Genomic DNA, 15,404 nt, shown 5'->3' on the forward strand with positions numbered 1-15,404 from the left:
GGACCAGGTACTAAGAGACATGAGTAATAAGTCTCATAATTCATATAAACTTTAACTTGGGGTTTAACCTCTCTTGTCCTCAATTTCCCTAAGTGTTGAATAAGAATAATGCTGTCTTTTTTTCATGGTATCTCATAGGTATTCCTGTTAGATAACATAAAATACAGTTGTCTGGGAAAATGAAAAGTACTGTGTGATAGTAAAACAGTTAAGACAGCTTATCACAAAAATTCTGACCTTGCTGTCCAGTTACTACTGCCTTTGCTGTCATCCTTGAGGAAAAGAAAGTTAACATACCCATCCACCTTGACATCGGTTCATTTCTAAGTACCCTCCAGTCAGCCCTAGTAGCTATGAAGGTTTCCAAGTGAAGGCCATAATTGTCAGAGCAAATAAACCCTGGGCTGATAGGACACCAGGCAAGCAGCCAGGACCTGGGTAAAATGGATCTGTGCAGAGCCGTTGGTGGCACTCAGACCTGATCCCAGAGCCATGCGATGGTGGCGTCTTCCTTGCTGGGCATACAACTCATTAGCTAGCAGCTGTTGACTGGAGTCTGGCTAGTAAGGGCCTGCTAAAAGAGCAACAGCTTCTTGTGAAGTTCTGGCGCAGTATCCAGGGATGCAGGGCTGGTGGGCTAGGAGCCCCGAGGATTATAGGCTTTATGGCAGGTCACAATCTGAACGAAGACGTGTTGGTGGGCATGCCTTCTCTCTTTGTCCTTTTGTTTTGGAAAGGAGCTGTTGTAGTGACCTGAAGCAACAAGGCACCGATGGCCAGGTTTACCAGCATGCAATGTTAAGTTCGCAGGTTGAACATGTGGAACATTCTAGTTAGCTCCCAAGTGAGTGGTCGCCTTTGATTGATGTGTCCTAGCAAGGTCATAAAAGATTTTTCAGGACCCACCTCACATTTTTGGGTAGCTAGAATGACCCTTGTTTTAGATTTGACAGGGTGAGTTATTTAAGAGTTGTCACAAGGAAGCCTGCTCTGACTCCACTGAGCTCCCCCTTACCAAGTGTTAGGTCCCCTGCAGGCTTTGCCTTCCCTCTTCCACTCTCCAGTCTCAGAACCTGACAACTCTCCTGAGCATGATTTGTAGGAAAATAGAGTAACTTTGTTTTCAAGTTGCAAATACAGTTCTATGTTTGAAACTATCTTAACCAAGGTAAGAAAACTGAATAAATTACTGTTCTGTGTACTGGGAGCAGTGTGTGTGTGTGTGTGTATGTGTGTATTTTAATTAATAGACTATTTTCAATCAGTTTTAGATTTAGAAAATTAGCAAAAATGCAGAGTTCGCTTATATTCTTCTCCCCCAAATTCTTATTATGAACATCTTGCGTTAGTGTGCTGCATTTGTTAACAATTGATGTGTCAATAATGATGCATTTTAAAGTTCATTCTTTACATTGTAGTCTATGGTCTTGATAACTATTAATATTTTAACATGACAAAGAAGTAAAATTAGTAACAGTGATTCTAATGCAAACTGTTTACACAGAACACATTCTGAAAAGTATGCAGGGAAGACTTTTATTTAGTTTCTGAAATGTATGGGTTGATTCCTGTCATTAACTTAAGTAAATATGAAAATATTATATTGATTCAGCCCCAAGTGGGGTGGAAAATGAGACAAAAGAGAGGATGAGGTTATTTGAAGTATTTTATGTGGTACATAGGGAAAGAATCCTCTTTAATTCTAATATAAAAACAGAAGAATTTGCTTCTCAGGCTCTGATCTTTACAGGAGCATAAGTACCTGGCTAATGTCTCAGGCATTCCTCCCTCTTTGGGTTGAGAAATGTTCTCTAGCTCATTTAATCTCTCATTGTGAATTGTTCATGTATACTTTTATCTAAAACTTTTTATCCACTACCACCTACTGAATGGACCCATCAAGTGAGAATGCTCTGTACTTATCAATGCATCATCCAAGATACTAGAAGCCAGGATCCCTCTGTGCTCACCAAGCCAGGCCTTTGGCTGAGGGCCGTCATAATTATCTGATTGCAACCTTTCAACAGCCCTATGGAAACTTTTATGCTTCTCCTGTTTCACCTAGGAGGAAATGGAGTCTTGGAGAAGTTCAGGGGTAACTTGAACAGGGCCAGGTAAATGGGGCAGTGGAGCCAGATTTCAAGCTGCAGGAAGATTTCAGCAGAGCCCTTGACAACACTGTTCTTATCACCAAGCCTTTCACACATTCTCTTGCCCCCTCACCAAGACATATACTGTCTGCCCATGGTGCAATGGGTTCTCAGGCTTAAAGATGGATATTTTTGAAAGTGGGCACTACTAAGCTGTGAAGAGACCATCATTAGGAGGATTGCCATTGTATGGCGATCTGACGGCATCTGTCTTTCTCTTATGCACAGGAATTAGTCTTGTACTACTTGGAAAACAAGATTTATGACATGAATCATCAAGACAATGCAAGTTACTGAGCCCTGGGTGAAGCTTGTGCAGGAAGATGGGTCCGCATCATTCAACGTCGTCTTAAATATGGTGCTGATGTTAACTGCAGTGCCCAGCATGGAACCAGGTTAGTGCCATGTCTTGCTGGGGCATAGGCAGTGGTTCTCAGGTATGTGAGGAAACACCTAGAGGAAAGATAAGTGAGTAAGCACATAGATGGCAAAATCCTTTGGAATTGAATCAAAGAGATATTTCTGGCAAAGTAGAGGTAACTTTAAAAGTTTATGACGTGAGAGAAAAATTGACAGAGTAGGAAGCACCAAGAATCTGTCTTCTCACCTAGACAATGGTTGCACTGGCAGAATCTGTCTGAGGTAACATAACTGCTTTGGAACTATTCTGGAGTCTATTGCAGTTTCCAGGAAGGCTTAGATAGTAAATTGCACTTAAGTTTGGTCAACTTTATCTTCTTAGCACAGTAGCAGCTTTCTGTCCTCCATGAGTAGCCCAGTCCTGTCGCAGGCCGCTGTGCATGTGTTCCTAGAGCAGCTTATAGGCATCTCCAAACACTGGGGATCTGTGCTCTGATTGCTGATTGCTGCTTCTGATCATGGAGTTGCAGTCACAGAGGTGGGCAGCCATTGTTATAACCCTCATCGCTATGGTTACGAGCCCCTCCTTCTCTGGCTGAAGTGTTTTCTTTCTACCCCCTTAATTTTCTCTTTTTTCCTCTTTTGGGAGCCGGGTGTTTAAACTAGGACATTCACAAGCACCCATCTAATCAAGTGAATCTAGAAAGTCACTGCACACACCCAGAGAAAGACAAAGGCTAGAAAAGACTTGAGAAAACTTTAAGATTATACCTCATGCTCTTCACCAGTACAAACACATCCTACAACGATTAAAGGAAAAAAACCCCAGCAACCCACTTACTACCATATATAATTTATATGTCTAGTTTTCAACAACAGAAATATGACAAGACGGACAACAGGAAAGTGTCACACATTCAAAGGAACAAATTAAATCAATAGAAACTTTCCCTGAGGGGCCGGCCCTGTGGCTTAGCAGTTAGGTGCACGCGCTCTGCTACTGGCGGCCTGGGTTTGGATCCCAGGCGCGCACCGACGCACCGCTTCTCCCGCCATGCTGAGGCCGTGTCCCACAAACAGCAACTAGAAGGATGTGCAACTACGACATACAACTATCTACTGGGGCTTTGGGGAAAAAAGAGAAAAAAAGGAGGAGGATTAGCAATAGATGTTAGCTCAGAGTCCATCTTCCTCAGCAAAAAGAGGAGGATTAGCAGGGATGTTAGCTCAGGGCTGATCTTCCTCACAAAAAAAAATTTAGGAAAAGAAAAAAGGAAACTGTCCCTGAGAAAGACTAGATGGTGGTCTTACTAGACAAAGCCTCTAAAACAACTTAGCAATGCTCAAAGAACTGAAAGAAGACGTGAACAAAGAAAGCAATGTATGAAAAAATGGAAATAATAGTAAAGACAGAAAACATAAAAAGGAACCGAAAAGAAATTCTAGAGCTAAAAAAGTACAATACTGAAATAAAAAATTGACATATAACATTATTATATTGACATATAACATTATTCAAATTTAAGATATTATGTACTATTTGATACGTTAGTATATTGCAAAAAGATTACCATAATAGCATTAGATAAAACCTTCATCCCATCACATAAATTATCATTTATTTTTTTGTGGTGAGATTTTTTAAGATTGACTCTCTTAACTTTCAAGTACATAATACAGTATTAATGGCTATACTTACCATGCTGTACATTAGATCACCAGAATTTGTTACTCTTATAACTGGAAGTTTGTACCCTTTGACCAATATCTCCCCATTTCATTTACCCTCACCTCCACCCACCCCTGGTAACCACCACTCTACTCTCTGAGTTTAGCTTTTTTGGATTCCACAATAAGAGAGATCATATAGTATTTGTCTTTCTCTGTCTAATTTCACTTAACTTAATGCCCGCAAGGTTCATCCAAACTGTAGCAAATGGCAGGATTTCATTCTTTCTCATGGCTGAATATATTCCATATATGGAATATATTCCATATATTCCAAATACACTACATCTTCTTTATCCATTCATATGTTGATGGACATGTATGTTGTGTCCGTATTTTGGCTACTGTGAATAATGCTTTAAGGTACATGGGAGTGTAGAGATCTCTTTGTGATAGTGATTTTGTGTTCTTCAGATACATGTATTTTTGAATATTAACCTCATCTAATATATGGTTCACAAATATTTGCACGTATTTCATAGGTTGCTTTTTCATTTTGTTTTCTGTTGAGTAGAAGCTTTTTAATTTGATGTAGTCACACTCATTTATTTTTGGCTATGTTGCTTGTGCTTTTGGTGTCATCTCCAAAACATCACTGCCAACAGCAACATCAAGGAGCTTTTTTCTTGTGTTTTCTACTAGGAGTTTTATGCTTTCAGGTCTATGTTAAAGTCTCCAGTTCATTTCAAGTTAATTTTTGTGAGTGGTGTAAGATATAGGCTTTATTTTATTTTTCTGCATGTGATTATCTGGTTTTCACAATGCCATTTATTGAAGAAACAATCCTTTCCCCATTAAGTCTTTTTGGCTTCTTTATCAAATATTCATTGATTGTATATGTGAGGAATTATGTGTGGGCTCTCAATTCTGTTTCATTCATCTATGTGTCTATTTTTCTGCCAGTAACATACTGTTCTGATTACTATAGTTTTGCAGTATAGTTTAAAATTAGAATGTGTGGTGCCTCCAACTTTGTTTTTCTTTCTCAGGATTGCTTTGGCTGTTTGGAGTTTTTGTCCTTCCATACAAATTTTAGTTTGCTTTTTCTATTTCTGTGAAAAATATCATTGGAATTTTGATACGGATTGCATTGAATCTGTAGATGGCTTTGGGTAGTATGGACATTTTAACAGTATTCTTTTTAAAAAAATTTTTATTTAGTTATTTCACTGAGGTCATATGGGCTTATAACATTGTATAAATTTCAGGTGTGCATCACTATATTTCAGTTTCTTTATAGAGTGCATGGTGTTTACCACCAATAGTCTAGTTTTTATCTGACACATGTGTCCCTGTACCCCTTTCGCCCTCCCCCCACCTCCTTCCCCTCCAGTAACCACTAATCTGTTCTCCTTATCCATGTGTTTGTTTGTCTTCCACATATGAGTAAAATCAAATGTTTTTTGTCTTTCTCTGTCTGACTTATTTTGCTTATTATAATAGCCTCAGAGTCCATCTGTGTTGTCACAAATGGCACAATTTTGTCTTCTTTATAGCTGAGTAGTATACTATTGTATATATATAAACCTCATTTTCTTTATCCATTCATCCATCAATGGCACTTCTGTAGCTTCCACATCTTGGCTATGGGATACACATACAGATGCATAATGTCTTTCAAATGTTGATTTAATGTTCCTTGGATAAAAACCAGTAGTGGGATAGTGGATCATATGGTATTTCTATTTTTAATTTTTTGAGAAATCTCCATTCTGTTTTCCATAGTGGCTTCACCAGTTTGAATTCCCACCTGCAGTGGATGAAGCTTCCCTTTTCTCCACATCCTCTCCAACACTTGTTATTTCATCTTATTAATTATAGGCATTCTGAGGGGTGTGAGGTGATATCTCATTGTAGTTTTGATTTGCATTTCCCTAGTAATTGGTGATGTTGAACATCTTTTCATGTTTCTGTTGGCCATCTGTATATCTTCTTTGGAAAAATGTCTATTCATATCCTCTACCCATTTTTTGATTGGGTTGTTTGTCTTTTTGTTGTTGTGTTATGTGAATTCTTTTTATATTTTGGAACTAACCCCTTATTGGATATGTGATTTGCAAATATCTTCTCCTGGTTGGTGTGTTGTCTTTTTGTTTTGTTGATGGATTCCTTTGCCATGCAGAAGCTTTTTAGTCTGATGTTGTCCCATTTGTTTATTTTTTCTTTAGTTTTCTTTGCTTGAGTAGACATGTTATTCAAAATGATACTGCTAAAAAGTTTTACCAGTGTCAAACAATATACTGCATATATTTTCTTCTAGCAGTTTTATGGTTTCAGGTCTTATTTTCAAGTCTTTAATCCATTTAGAGTAAATTTTTGTGTATGGTCTAAGAAGGAAGTCTACTTTCATTCTTTCGAATGTTGCTGTCCAGTTTTCCCAACACCATGTATTGAAGAGAATTTCCTTTCTCCATTATATGTTCTTAGCTCCTTTGTTGAAGATTAGCTTCCCATAGATGTGTGGTTTTATTTCTGGGCTTTCAGTTCTATTCCATTGATCCGTGTGTCTGTTTTTCTGCCAGTACCGTGCTGGTTGATTACTATAGATTTGTAGTATATTTTGAAGTAAGGGATTGTGATACCTACAACTTTGTTCTTTTTTCTAAGGATTGCTATGGCTATTCGGGGTATTTTGTCATTCTACATAAATTTTAGGATTCTTTGTTCTGTTTCAACAGTATTCTTGCTTGCAATTCAAGAACACAGCATATCTTTTCATTTATTTGTGTTTTCTTAAGTTTTTTTAATCGTCTTGTAATTATCAGCCTATAGATCTTTTACCTCCTTTGTTAGATGTATTCCTAAGATTTTCTTGCTTTTAGTGTTATTTTGTGTTTTTTTGTTTTTTTAAAAAATTTTTTGTTTATTGCAATAACATTGGTTTGTAACATTTTATGAATTTCAGGTGTACATCATTATACTTCTATTTCTGCATATATTACATCATGTTGACTACCCAAATACTAATTACAACCCATCACCACACACATGTGCCGAATTATCCCTTTCGCCCTCCTCCCTCCCCCCTTCCCCTCTGGTAACCACCAATACAATCTTTCTCTCTATGTGTTTGTTTATTGTTGTCATTATCTACTACTTAATGAAGGAAATCATACGGTATTTCACCTTCTCCCTCTGACTTATTTCACTTTGCATAATACCCTCAATGTCCATCCATGTTGTCACAAATGGCTGGATTTCATCGTTTCTTATGGCTGAGTATTATTCCATTGTGTATATATACCACATCTTTATCCATTCGTCCCTTGATGGGCACTTAGGTTGCTTCCAAGTCTTGGCTATTGTGAATAACGCTGCAATGAACACAGGGGTGCATGTATCTTTACACACTGGTGTTTTCAAGTTCTTTGGATAACTACCCAGCAGTGGAATAGCTGGATCATATGGTAGTTCTATCCTTGATTTTTTGAGGAATCTCCATACTGTTTTCCACAGTGGCTGCACCAGTTTGCACTTCCACCAGCAGTGTATGAGAGTTCCTTCTCTCCACATCCTCTCCAACACTTGTTGTTTCCTGTTTTGTTAATTATAGCCATTCTGACAGGCATGAAGTGATATCTCATTGTAGTTTTGATTTGTATTTCCCTAATAGTTAATGATTTTGAACATCTTTTCATGTGTCTGTCGGCAATCTGTATATGTTCTTTAGAGAAATGTCTGTTCAGGTCTTTTGCCCATTTTTTAATTGGGTTGGTAGATTTTTTGTTGTTGAGATGCGTGGGTTCTGTATATACTTTGGAGATTAAGCCCTTATCAGATGTATGGTTGGCAAATATCTTCTCCCAATTGTTAGGTTGTCTTTTCATTTTGTTGATGGTTTCCTTTGCTGTGCAGAAGCTTTTTAGTTTGATGTAGTCCCATTTGTTTATTTTTTCTATTGTTTCTCTTGCCGGGTCAGACATGGTGCTTGAAAATATGTTCCTAAGACCGATGTCGAAAAGCGTACTGCCTATGTTTTCTTCTAGAAGTTTCATAGTTTCAGGTCTTACATTCAAGTCTTTAATCCATTTGGAGTTAATTTTTCTGTATGGTGTAAGGTAAGGGTCTACTTTCATTTTTTTGCATGTGGCTATCCAGTTTTCCCAACACCATTTGTTGAAGAGACTTTCTTTTCTCCATTGTATGTTCTTGGCTCCTTTGTCAAAGATTAGCTGTCCATAGATGTGTGGGTTTATTTCTGGGCTTTCCATTCTTTTCTATTGATCTGTGTGTCTGTTTTTGTGCCAGTACCATGCTGTTTTGGTTACTATAGTTTTGTAGTATATTTTGAAATCAGGGAGTGTGATACCTCCAGCTTTGTTCTTTTTTCTCAGGATTCCTTTACCTATTCGGGGTCTTTTGTTGTTCCATATAAATTTTAGGATTCTTTGTTCTATTTCTGTGAAAAATGTTCTTGAAACTTTGATAGGGATTGCATTGAATCTATAGATTGCTTTAGGAAGTATGGACATCTTAACTATGTTAATTCTTCCCATCCAAGAGCACGGAATATTTTTCCATTTCTTTGTGTCATCTTCAATTTCTTTCAGCAATGTTTTATAGTTTTCCATGTACAGATCTTTCACCTCTTAGATTAAGTTTATTCCTAGATATTTTATTCTTTTTGTTGCAATTGTAAATGGGATGGTATTCTTAATTTCTCTTTCTGCTACTTTGTTGTTAGTGTATAGAAATGCTGATTTTTGTATGTTGATTTTGTATCCTGCAACTTTACCACATTCGTTTATTACTTCTAAACGTTTTCTGGTGGATTCTTTAGGGTTTTCTATATATAAAATCATGTGATCTGCAAATAGTAAGAGTTTCACTTCTTCCTTTCCAATTTGGATCCCTTTTATTTCTTTTTCTTTCCTGTTTGCTCTGGCTAGGACTTCCAGTACTATGTTAAATAGGAGTGGTGAGAGTGGGCATCCTTGTCTGGTTCCCGTTCTTGGAGGGACAGCTTTCAGTTTTTCACCATTGAGGATGATATTAGCTGTGGATTTGTCATATATGGCCTTTATTATGTTGAGGTACTTTCCATCTATACCCATTTTATTCGGAGTTTTTATCATAAATGGATGCTGTATCTTGTCAAATGCTTTCTCTGCATCTATTGAGATGATCATGTGATTTTTATTCTTCATTTTATTAATGTGGTGTATTACGTTGATTGATTTGCGAGTGTTGAATCATCCCTGCATACCTGGAATAAATCCCACTTGATCATGGTGTATAATTTTTTTAACGTGTTTTTGTATGCGATTTGCTAGTATTTTGTTGAGGATTTTTGCATCAATGTTCATCCGTGATATTGGCCTGTAATTTTCTTTTTTTGTGTTGTCCTTGTCTGGTTTCGGTATCAGGGTAATGTCGGCTTCATAGAATGAGTTAGAGAGCTTCCCCCACCTCCTGAATTTTTTGGAAGAGTTTGAGAAGCATAGGTATTAAGTCTTCTTTGAATGTCTGGTAGAATTCACCAGGGAAGCCGTCTGGTCCTGCTTTCTTATTTTTGGGGAGGTTTGTGATTACTGTTTCGATCTCCTTACTGGTGATTGGTCTATTCAAATTCTCTGCATCCTCTTGATCCAGTTTTGGAAGGTTGTATGATTCTAAGAATTTATCCATTTATTCCAGATTGTCGAATTGGTTGGCATATAGTTTTTCATCGTATTCTCATATAATCTTTTGTATTTCTGAGATGTCTGTTGTAATTTCTCCTCTTTCATTTCTGATTTTACTTATTTGTGCCTTCTCTCTTTTTTTCTTGCTGAGTCTAGCTAAAGGTTTGTCAATTTTGTTTATCGTTTCAAAGAACCAGCTCTTGGTTTTATTAATTTTTTCTATTGTTGTTTTAGTCTCTATTTCATTTATTTCTGCTCTGATTTTTATTATTTCCCTTCTTCTACTGATTTTGGGCTTTCTTTATTCTTCTTTTTCCAGTTCCTTTAGGTGCATTGTTAGATTGTTTATTTGGGATTTTTCTTGTTTGTTGAGATAGACCCGTATTGCTATAAACTTCCCTCTTAGAACCGCTTTTGCTGTATCCCATAAATTCTGGCATGTCGTATTTTCATTTTCATTTGTCTCTAGTTGTTTTTTGATTTCTTCTTTGACTTCTTCGTTGACCCAGTCGTTGTTCAGTAGCATTTTGTTTAATCTCCACGTATTTGTGGCTTTTCTGATTTTCTTCCTATAGCTGATTTCTAGTTTCATACTGTTGTGGTCAGAAAAGATGCTTGGTATTTTTTCTATCTTCTTAAATTTATGGAGACTTGTTTTGTAGCCTAATATGTGATCAATCCTGGAGAATGTTCCATGTGCATTTGAAAAGAACGTGTGTTCTTTGGTTTTTGGATGGAATGCTCTGTATATATCTCCTAGGTCCATCTGTTCTAGTGTGTCATTTAAGGCCAATATTTCATTATTGATCTTCTGTTTGGATGATCTGTCCGTTGGTGTAAGTGGAGTGTTAAAGTCCCCTACTATTATTGTGTTACTGTCTATTTCTGTGTTTATGTCTGTTAATAATTGCTTTATATATTTAGGTTCCCCTACATTGGGTGCATAGATATTTACAAGGTTATATCCTCTTGTTGGATTGTTCCCTTGATCATTATGTAATGCCCTTCTTTGTCTCTTTTTCCAGTTTTTGTTGTAAAGTCTATTTTGTCAGATATGAGTACTGCTACCCCAGCTTTCTTTTCATTGCCATTTGCGTGGAGTATCTTTTTCCATCCCTTCACTTTCAGTTTGTGAGTGTCTTTAGGTCTGAAGTGTGTCTCTTGTATACAGCGTATATATGGGTCTTGTTTTTTTATCCAATCAGCCACCCTATGCCTTTTAATTGGGGCATTTAGTCCATTGATGTTTAAAGTACCTATTGATAAGTATGTACTACTGCCATTTTTTGTTTTTTTTCTCAGTGTTTTAGTAGTCCTTCTCTGTTTCTTTCTTCTTCTATACAGAATTGATGGTCTCTTTAGTTTGAACTCTGTCTGAAAGCTCTACTCTTTAACTCCCCTCCTCCCTCCTTTTATGTTTTTGATATCATATCTAACTTCTTTTTTGTGCATTTGTATCCATTACCCTCTTATCATGGAAATAGATAATTTTTTCTATTTCTGGTCTTCTCTTTTCCCCTTAAATCAGTCCCTTTAACATTTCTTGTAGCTCTGGTTTCTTGGTGACAAACTCCTTTAATTTTTGCTTGTCTGGGAAATTTTTGTACTCTCCTTCCATTTTGAATGATCACCTTGCTGGATAGAGTATTCTTGGCTGTAAGTTTTTTCCTTTTAGCACTTTAAATATATTGTGCCATTCTCTTCTAGCTTGTAATGTTTCTGCTGAGAAGTCAGCTGATAGCCTTATGAGGTTTCCTTTGTATGTAACTTGACTTTCTCTTGCGGCTTTTAGGATTCTCTCTTTATCTTTAATTCTGGATATTTTGATTATGATGTGTCTTGGTGTGGGCCTCTTTGGGTTTACATTGTTTGGGGCTCTCTGTGATTCCTGTACCTGGTTGTCTGTTTCCTTTCTTAGGTTAGGGAAGTTTTCATCTGTTATGTCTTGAAATAGATTCTCTGCCCCTTTGTCTCACTCTTCTCCTTCCAGGACACCTATAACACGGATCTTAGTGCGCTGGATGTTGTCCCAGAGGTCCCTTAGACTGTCCTCACTTTTTTAAATTCTTTTCTCGTTTATCTGTTCAGCTTGGGTAATTTCTTCTAGTCTTTCATCCAGCTCACAGATCCATTCTTCTGTATCCTCTACTCTGCTTTTGAGTCCCTCTAGTGAATTTTTCATTTCCAGAATTGTATTTTTCATTTCTGATTGGTTCTTTTTTATATCTTCCATTTCTTTGTTGACATTCTCACTGAGTTCATCTGCTTTTCTCCCCAGATCAGTGAGCATCCTTAACACTCTTTGTTTGAACTCTCTGTCGGGTAGGTTGCTCATTTCTGTTTCACTTAATTCCTTTTCTGGGGTTTTTTCCAGTTCCCTTACTTGGAATGTATTCCTTTGCCTCCTCATATTTGCCTCTTTCCCTGTGCTTGTGTCTACGTATTAGGTAGGTCAGCTACGTCTCCTGCTCTTGGATAGGTGACCTTATGTAAGTGAGGCCTTAGGAGACCTGCAGTGTGCTTCCCTCAGTTCTCAACATTCCAGGGGTGACCCCTATGTGGGCTACGTGTGTCCTTCTGTTGTGGCCTGTTTGCTCTCCCTGTAGGTGCTCAGGGAGGCCGAGTTATGCTCCTGGCCAGCTGTTGTAATGCTCAGCTGCTTGTAGTTGTTGTGGGCCCTTCAGTCTCTTTATCAGGTGTGGGGAGCCCCAGCACAGTTAGCTGCAAGTTCTAATACCACATTTGTGTTGCAGTATTTCTTTTAAGTGAGTAGGCCCCCAGCATGGCAGGTTGTTAGGCTCAGGGGCTTACAATTGCTATAAGCCTCCAGCCTTTAGGTCTCTTGTCAGCTCTCTGAGGGTTGCAGCTGGGTGGGGCTGGCTTCAGGCATGGGAGCACCCAATTGTTTCAAGCTTTGGAAGATGGGGCAAACCCCCTATGTGGGTCTTTGAGAAGCACAAGTCTTCTGCAGCTGACAAGCCCTGCCACCCACAGGTCCACACACACACTCAACACACTCCTGCCCCATGTGCGCGCCCTCACTTCCCGAAGCACACTCAGACTCTCCACGGTGGGAGCCCCACACACTCCACCACCGCCCCACACTCTCCACCTGCTCCTTGTTCCCGCCCTGCCCCACTTAAGTCGGCTCAGTACCGAGCTGCAGAAAATCCAGTCACCAGTCTATGCAGGCCCACAAGTTGCCTGAGGGCTTGTTGTTGGGTGCGGCCAGTCTCTAGGGTGGGCTACCTGCCCTGGCTGAGCTGGATTAAATCAGTGCTCTAGTGGGTAGTGCACACCCTGGGCTAGCAGGCTTCAGGGAGAACTCCAATGGCATCTGTGTCAGCACACCCACACCAGGACACAACAATGGCCACCGCCAATGTCCCAGTCCCTGGAGAGGTTCACCTCTCACTGAGATGCACTCAGGGCCTAGTAGGTGAGTCTCTTTTCACCAAAGCACTGTGCACCTTTCTTTCTGGTGATTTTAGGTTGCTTTCTGAAACGGGTGAGTTTGTGCGTGGGCCTTTTAAGACCCAGTTTTAATTTCTTTGTAAACCAGGTTTTCTGGGGGTACTCCCCAATGTTTTAGTAGCAGGCAAAGTCAGATATTATGCCACTCCTCTCGATTGTGCTAGGTCCACAAAATGCCCACAGCGGGGGCACTCCCTGGCTCAGGGCCCCACTCCTCCAGGGAGGGCTGCGTACCTGTGGGCTGCTCGCAGGCGGCTGTGAAGCTGGCAGCTTGTGAAGGCTGTGTTTTTCCTCTCCAGAAGGGAGTTTCTGCCTCTTCCACCTCAATTAGAATTGTCCTTTGTTGCTGGAGTTCGTCTTATCCAGTTTTCAGTTCTGTCTCAGGGGTAATTTTTCCACGAGTAGTTGTAAATTGGCTGTGTCCGCGGGAGGAGGTGAGTTCAGAGTCTGCCTACGCTGCCATCTTGACTTCTCCTCGCTTTTAATATTATTTTGAACGGAATTATTTTTTTTACTTCTTTTTTTCAGATATTTCATTGTTGGTGCATAGAAATAAAACTGATTTCTGTATGTTTATTTCATATCCTGCAACTTATTGAATTCATGATTAATTTTAACAGTTTTGGTTGAATCTTTAGGATTGTTTATACATAAGGTCATATCATCTGTAAATAAAGACTGTTTTACTACTTCTTTTCCACCTTGTATGCCTTTTATTTCATCTTTCCTGAATGCTCTAATTAGGACTTACAGCTCTATGTTGAATAAGGGTGGTGATAGCGGGCACTGTAGTTAGTCTTATGCCTGTTCTTGGATGGAAGCTTTTAGCCCTTCACTATTGGTGTCATGTTGGCTGTGGATTTGTTATATATTATTTTTATTATGTCCAGGAATGTTCCTTTAAGAGTTTTATCATGAAAATATGTTGTATTTCATCAAATTCTTTTTCTGCATCTATTGAGGTCATCATATGATTTTTATCTTTCATTCTAATAATGTGGTGTATCAGATTTATTGATTTGCAGATGTTGAACCCTCCTTGCATCCTAGGGGTGAATACCACTTGATCATGGTTATGATCTTTTTAAAGTACTGTTAAATTAGATTTGCTAATATTTTGTTGAGAATTTTTGCATCTATATTCATCAGGGATAGTGGCCTGTTGTATTCTTTTCTTGTACTGTCCTTATCTGGCTTTGGGTCAGGATGATGCTAGCCTTCTGGAATAAGTTTGAGAGTGTTCCATTCACTTCAATTTTTGGAAAACTCTGAGTAAGATTGTCTTTACTTCTCCTTAAATGTTTGGTAGAATTCACCAGTGAAGCCATCTTGTCCTGGGCTTTTCTGTGTTGGGAGATTTTTGATTACTGAATCAATCTCCTTATTTGTTACTGGTCTGTTTATATTTTCTATTTCTTTCAGTTCAGTCTTGGTAATTTGTAAGGATTTATCTATTTCTTCTAGGTTATCTGATTTGGTCGTGTGTAATTGTTTATAGTAGTCTCTTATGATCCAAGAGATCATAAGATCTTTCTGTGGTATCAGTTGTAATGATTTCTGAATTTTTTAGTTGACTTTTCTGTCTTTTTTTCCAGGTGTAGCTAAAGTTTTGTCAGTTTTGTTTATCTTTTCAAAAACCAGATCTTAGTTTTCTTCACCTTTTCTGTTGTTTTTTTCTGATCTCTATTTCATTTATTTTTGCTCTGATCTTTATTATTTTCTTTCTTATGCTAATTTTGGGCTTAGTTTGTTCTTCATTTTTTAGTTTCTTGAAATGTAAAGCTAGGTTGTCTATTTGAGATTTTTCTTTTTTAAAAATGTAGTTATTTATCTCTATAAACTTCCCTCTTGGAATTGTTTTTGCAGCATCCCGTAGGTTTTGGTATGTTTTTTCTACTTTCACTTGTTTCAAGATATTTTTAATTTCTCTTTTGATTTCTTCTTTAACCATTTGTTGTTCAGGAGTGTGCTGTTAAATTCCACATATTTGTAGGTTTTCCACTTTTCTCTTGTTAATTCTGGTTTCATACCATTGTGGTCAGAAAGGATATTGGTATAATATCAATCT

At 38.2% G+C, this 15,404-nt stretch overlaps 1 pseudogene; it reads left to right on the forward strand.

Annotated features, from left to right (window-relative positions):
* The window catches only part of LOC147911669 (BCL-6 corepressor-like), a 32,849-nt pseudogene that overhangs the window by 7,667 nt on the left and 9,778 nt on the right, over window positions 1–15,404 (forward strand).

This window comes from Ceratotherium simum, chromosome Y (genome assembly GCF_057802395.1).
Source record: "Ceratotherium simum simum isolate JZ-2026a chromosome Y, ASM5780239v1, whole genome shotgun sequence".
NCBI lineage: Eukaryota > Metazoa > Chordata > Mammalia > Perissodactyla > Rhinocerotidae > Ceratotherium > Ceratotherium simum.